The sequence below is a fragment of the Sprattus sprattus genome (assembly GCF_963457725.1).
Source record: "Sprattus sprattus genome assembly, chromosome: 19".
NCBI lineage: Eukaryota > Metazoa > Chordata > Actinopteri > Clupeiformes > Clupeidae > Sprattus > Sprattus sprattus.
Window position 1 is genome coordinate 3,931,998 of NC_137917.1, and position 7,347 is coordinate 3,939,344.

A 7,347-nucleotide genomic window follows, 5' to 3' on the forward strand; every position below is an offset into this window, starting at 1 on the left:
CGCTCTCGCTCTCTCTCTCGCTCTTTCTCTCTCTCTCTCTCTCTACTCCTGAAGGCTGCTGGGCTCACAGGCAGTTTAAAGAGCGGAAGGAGGCATACAGCAACCAGCCGAGGCCCCCTACTGGAACACCTCAGACCTAACATCTCTCCTCTCTTCCTTTCCCTCTCTCTTTCTCTATCCATCTCTCACTCACTCTCCTTTTTTTCAAGATTGTTTTTTTTCAGACACTTAGTTTTGTCATGTTTCCTACATTGCTGTCTCCCAGCACAAAAAAAGATGAGCACATCAACTGAAACATGATGACACCCTTACACAGAGATCTCGCAGAGTGGTAGGCTGACACACTGACACGTTCTTGAACGTCAAAGAACTCCACCATGTGTGTTAACACTTAACACCACACAACAGTTTAGGTCAAAACAGCAGGAGGCTTTGACGCGACACTATAAAAGCTTGTTATACATTGAGGCATTGAACATCCTCCCATAGCAGGCGTCACGAATGACATAAACCATGACTGTCATAGTGTTCTCATAGCGTACTCTCTCTTCTGCGTCTGAATCCAAAAACAGGCACCATCACACTAAGGCGTGACACGAGGCGACAAGATGTACAGATCATTCTGGAAACATGCACCGAATGAGCACTTACATGATAAAGATGGAGGGGAGATCTTAAAGAGATGCCTGTCATACTTGCAAATATGTATGTATGGAGAAATCCAGCTTCACATGCACACTTGCAAATACACTTGCATACTTGTTAATACACTTGTATACTTGTTAATACACTTGCATACTTTTTCAATAATTGAGACATCAGCTACCAACATAACAAAAGCTTAGACTGCACACCTACACAGACACACAACCACAAAAAAAGGCCATGCAGCATCCTCTGTTATCATTACCTAATTCTTTATTCGATTTTAATCTTAAATGATTTCAGCATTGCTTGAGCCGGCCTTGAAGGTGATACTGTCTCTGTGTTTTGCTTAGTGTGTGGGAGCACAGCTGGAGCGTAGCGTATCGGCACGGCGATGGGGAGCGATTGCGCAGCGGCGGGCAGGGGGGGGGAGAAGAGAGGGGACAGTAGAGTGGGAAGGGAAGGGAAGGGGGGGGGGGGGGGGGGCTAGCGTGAGTGCACGCAGTCAGATTAGGGCACAGGCCCTGCCTCAGTAATTGTTCTAGCTGGGCTCTTCAAAGCGCCTCTCAAACACAGAGCAGGAAACTAGCAACTCAGGGGCACCATTCCCACCCAACCATAGAAAACCCAGCACATAAATAAGGGGGGGGAAAAACGAAGAGAAAGAAAAGAGAGAAAAAAAAAGAAGCTTCTCATCTCTGTTACGGCACAGCTGGGAAAACACTGTGATGGATGAACACACAGGAAAAACACTGCCAGCCTCAGAGCCACAGAGAAGCCCAAACCTGCTATGGGCATGGACATTGGCATGGGTACGGGCACGGGCATGGACCTACGCCCTCAGAAAAGGATTTTAGGATGTTTTCCTAGTATGTCTGCACAGGAGAGCCATTTTAAGATCCGCTTAGAGTCCTCTGAGGCTATTGGTTTCACAACTATTTTCTAAGAATTTGCCCTGCAGGTCCTTTGCCAACACGGGGAAGCACCAGGAGAATGGTGTAGGCACGGTATCTACAAATGTGCTGCCCAGGGAATGAAAGATGAGGGGTCTATAATTATTGAGGGGAGGAGCATTAAATCAAGTTCTTTTAGCTGTCATAGTGCAGTGAAGGCATTGTAGGCTAGGACTGTGGTTTAACATATATTGGCACAGCACTTGTACAATGAAATGGTCAAAACAGAAGGAACTGGTTTATTGAAAAACAAATTGCATGTTTTTGCACAGCAGAGGCAGACAAATCAATATTTAAACAAAGCAAAATGAAAAGAAAACCCCAAATACTTAGTAAATATAGAGCATACAAGGCTGAGTCAAAATCGCTTCAGGTCTAAATCGCTGCAAATAGTCAGAGAAAGAAAAAGGTTCTATTGTGTGGAAATACCATGTTCAATTAACATGCGCCCAAGAGCTATTGGGTAAGGTTAAAAACTAACAGAATCCATGACTCTATAGAGAAACACTGTAGCAGCCAGAATACAAGGCCAAGGGGAGTGCCTCAGCCCTGACCACCTATCTTTGAGGAAGGTTCGGACATGTTTAATCGTCATGTGTGCCTTATTAAGTCTGGAGGCGGTCAAGGTTCACCTCATAATACTCTGGTCTCTGTTCTGGGAGGCAAAAGCATACATTTTAATGGAGCTCCACTAGTATCACATAACACGACCTATTGCTATGCCAGTCAAAAGCTCTCTGCAGGCAGAAACAGGCAGAAACTCTCTCCATTAAAAGCGTTTTGGGTGGATGTAGTTTGCACAGACATATTTTTCAAACAACATGTTTCGTATTATACCTTCGGAAGGATTATACTTGAAAAAAAAAATCAACAACAGTCGGTCGGTTATTTTTATACTGACGTCGGAATCAGCCACATCCTGTCTCAGTGCCATCTCTCTGCCAGCGGTTCCATTACGGCGAGAGAGGGAAAACCCTGGAACCACCCAGCGATATTATTCACATGTCCCACGACTCCTCCACACCCACTGATACAAGATGACCAGCAGCCTGATGACAGGATGGAGAGAAACAACCATACTTTTTAATCCCATATGAAAATAATAAAGTATACTGTTAAATAGGCCCGTTTACGCAAATAACATGTTGAAGGCCGGGTTTTATAGGGTAGCAGCACATTTAGAATGTCTCAGGATGCTTTTATCCAACTTTTTGTACAATGTAAAGTTGAGAATACATAAATAGACTGAAGTATTGTCCTTTTAACTGCCAGTGTTTCCAGGAAAAGTTCTATTAAGAGTGGTAAGTTGCTATGCAACACAGTACAATGAACACAAATAGACAAATTCCATTAGCATCTAACCTTGGAAGTCAGCAAAACAAAGCAGCATACTTAGGAAACGTCTCACCCGGACTCAAATAAAATGCATGGTTGGAAATATCAGTTGTGTTGAAGCATTGTTTTTTATCTTATGGAGAGGTTTGAACAGAGGAGGATTTCTGTATGCAATCAAAACATCAACCTATATGATCCCCTTATGCAACAACTAAATTATGATTTATGATGAAAAAATAAAACGTACTGATTTACAGTACTGATCAGGGCTTTTCTATAACTGAAATGACTTCAGGGTAGAAAATGAACTCAGCCTCACACAAAAAAAGTCCCTTACATTAATGAATTCTCTTTAATTATTATGCAAAGCGGCAGATGAGCCATCTATTAATGGGGAAGAAACGTGGCATTTCAGTGACCTGCCATTCATTATGCTAAAAGCTGTCTACGTTCTGTCAGGGAAGAAGAGGGGAGACACTTTTATCATTAGCTCGGTTGGCATTACAACGCCATTGAACAGATCCATTCCATTAACCCTGCACAGATGAATGCAATTTATTCAATTTAGCCAGAGAGAGGAAAAAAACCGACAGTTAACATAAACTCTCTGATAATCTCTGGCCTTGGTTATTTTAACCCTGTTTTTTTATTTGATATTCTATTCTCTCTCTCTCTCTCTCTCTCTCTCTCTCTCTCACACTCCCTTCCTACACCCCCTCAGTCAGTCAACACATTTTTACTTTCTCACCCTGTCTTCTCTCTCTCTTCCTTCTCATCTCTCTGTTCCCTTTTTCCTGTCTAACACTTCCACACTTCCATCTATCTCTCTCTCCCCATCTCACTAGTTTCCCCTCCCCTTGTATTGTTTTTTCCTCTCTTCTCCTCTATCTCCCTCCCTCTCTCTCTGCAGGTAGCGTGTGTGATCTCTGGCGCAGGAGGCTGCCGGGGTGGTCGGGTGTGACTGACAGGAGGAGCTCCAGCCCTGCCGCGCCACTCCGCTCGGAGAGGTAATTAATTTTTGTAAACGACCGCCGCGTCTGTCAGTTTTTATAAACGAGCGTTTATGCATCATGGACAATTTAACCACCCCCCTGAGAGCAGGCTGACGGAGAGGGGACGGGTGGTGCGGGAGAAGAGGGGTTCAGAGCAGGCTGACGAAGGAGGAGATGGGTGGAGGAGAGGGGCTGAAAGCAGGCTGACGGAGAGGAGACGGGTGGAGGAGGTGGGCTGAGAGCAGGCTGGAGGAGAGGAGATGGGTGGGGCTAACGGAGAGGGGCTGGGATCCAACTCAGAGGCCATGCAGTGGCAGGAGGCTAGGACGGCAAGGCTATGGCATATGCCTAAGACACACACACACACACAAACAACACAACACACCGTGATACAATAGAACCACTATAGACACACACACAAACACAAACACACACACATACAAACACACACACACACACACAAACACACACACACACACACACACACACACAACACAACACAAAACAACACAACACAACACAACACACACACACACACACACACACACACACACACACACACACACACACACACACACACACACCCAAACAACACAACACAACAAAACACAACACACACCGTGATACAATAGAACCACTATAGACACACTCACACACACACAAACATACACACAGACAGAGAGGCAGGCACCATTTACAGCATGCACCAATGAAATCCTATTTCGTGGCTTGACCTGTTGAGAATGTTGCCAAAACGCACAGAATCCCTCCACCCCAAAACACACACAGAAACAAACACACAATCACACACATATAATGCTATGAGCTAATCCACTACCTTGCCTGGAGTATATTTCTGCTAGTGGAAGCTCTCAGTATGGATATGGAGGAGTCTGCACAGTGGTACTGAGGGAGAAACGTAACACCGCCGTGCCCCCATCATTCTCAGGGTTAAGAGAAGAACATCATGCTCAGTGCCACTTCATCAGTGCAGTTCTGTGGAAGTCGTTCACACACAGCCTCATCAGATCACATTTCTAAACTGTTACTGAAAGAGGGGATTTATGACCCTGGCTGAAATCACCACTCTTTGGGGCCAGCCTTGTTTGACAGTGTGCAGCACACAGTACATGTGTTTCATTGCTCTAACCGCCACCATATTATCAAACCTGCACTCCATCTGAGATGTGCTTCTGAGTTTGAACTGCAGATGTGTGTGTGTGTGTGTGTGTGTGTGTGTGTGTAAGAGAGAAAGAATGAGAGCGAGAGAGGGAAGAGAGATGGAGAAAGAGAGAAAGATAAACAAGTGTGTGTTTGTGGGCATGTTTATGTACATGTCACAGGCCTATCCTAACAGGTCTTTTGTAACCGAGCTTTCTATGGTCCCCGTAACCACGGAGACATGATTGCCAGCAGGAATGACTTCATAGCACTATGTGGGACCCATGCAGAAATGATTAGGAAATAGAGGGGCAATTTACAAACCCCATAAACGCGAGGAAAACAAGAGAACGACCAGACAGATGAAACAAACATTTCTAGCCTGTTCCCCTGTCGTCAAAGGGTGCGTGTGCCCGTAAACATGGTGCCAGGCCAATGCTCTGGGAGAACACTGGAAATAAACACAACCCAGTCACACCAAACACCGGCATGGCACGCTCTGTCACCACCAGACCCTCCTGCCCAGTAGAAATGTTCCTTGATAAGAGGGTACAATTGCACACCCAAGAGCCTTTTAAAAACATTGCACCTAAGAATACACATGTGCAGGCACACGTTGTGTGTTTATGTGTGTGTGTGTGTGTGTTCAGAAGGAACAGCAGGTCTCCCACTGTGGCATTCAAGCCCTGTGTAATTTGGGGCGCAAAATGTGTTTCTTCTTCTTCTTCCTCTGATTACACCACAGTCAGCAAGCAGGGAGGCAGACAAGTCTGCATGAGGAGGCCACATGGCCTGTGATCTCAATGGCTTACCCAGGAGGATAGGTCTACCTACAGCTCTCTGCACAATACCAGCTGATTCCAAGCAGCATTTCAAGCAGCTTTTCAGAAGGGCACACAAACCAAGAGGTAAGCCTGTACAGGTGTACATGGTCTCTCATCTTTCAGAGCTAGCCCCGTAGTAAGATCTGAATAGATGTGATTACCTGGGGGACGAGAGCATGCAAAACGCCATCAATCTTTTCTCCCCTTACAGTGTTTGCCAAAACGGGAATGCACAGGCTGTCATAGACTTGCTAACTGACTGGCACTGGCTAATTGCCCCAGAGAAACTGGCTAAGTGATACATTTACCCCACTCACTCACTGGTGTAGTGTTTAAATTCATGTTGCAAGCCCACTGCCTAACTGAAATAACACTATCATAAACTAATCTCTTTACCTGGCTAGAGGCTAAGTACTAATGTGATGCTAGGTGCAATTCGATTAAACTTCATGGTCCAGACCACTAGCTAGTTAGCAGGCTTTGAGTGTCTTGAATAGAATGCAAAGTCTGGTAACTGATAACTGATGTTATCGGTTGCATTTCAGTGCCATCTGTCTTGTGTGGTTTCATGTGGGCCGACTGCAATCCCACAGGCTAATTGCCTTATGTTTACTCTTCTCTCTGATCCCCCCACCCCACCCTACCATCTGTGGTTAAGGATGTGGTCAGGAAAAATGTACTTCCACCTGACGCAGCCAGTGGCTGATATGCACGGGAGGAGACACAGCTAAGTGGTAAAAGGACTCCTGCATAGCACTGTACACATATCGCCACTTACCACCCGTAAAAAAATCTCTCCCTCTTCACTACGCTGTTCATTCAGGCTCGCGTCATTAAAGCCTAGGGAAGACTCCTCCATTGGCCCTCTCCTTCACCATTAAACCCATGCGGCTGAAGATTGACCTTTACCGTCTCTTCCCTCTCTGTTTGTTCCACTCCACCGGGTTAATCATTTTCTAGGGAGAGACTCAACGGGCCTTGCTGAACCCACCCAGAGCCTCCAAAAGTGAGGGATCCCATCACCTTAAATAGCCCTGTCCTGTAGCAGCATTTAATTGTCCGGTTTACGCCATTCTGCATTGCCGCATAAGCACCCCCTTGACCGCTGATTCAGCCGGTGGCGACTCAGGATGAGTGCGCACTAACAATCTTTGTGATATGGTGATAACTTTGCGACGAGGAATTAATGCTGCCCCTGTGGATGCGAGGGTCGCTAAGTGTGTGGAGAGGAAATCTTACAGAAGGCCCCGGCCAAAAATGCATTGTGTGCTACCTGTTTTCAAAGGGAGATTTCCTTGAGATACCGTAGCTAGGGCTGCTGAAGTGAGGAGTATTCAAAGACAAAATGCTGTGAGAGGGATTCACTGCGATAACATGGATGCATGAGATTGCCATGGACATCAGTAGAGGCAGCGGACTCATAACATTTTTAAAGAA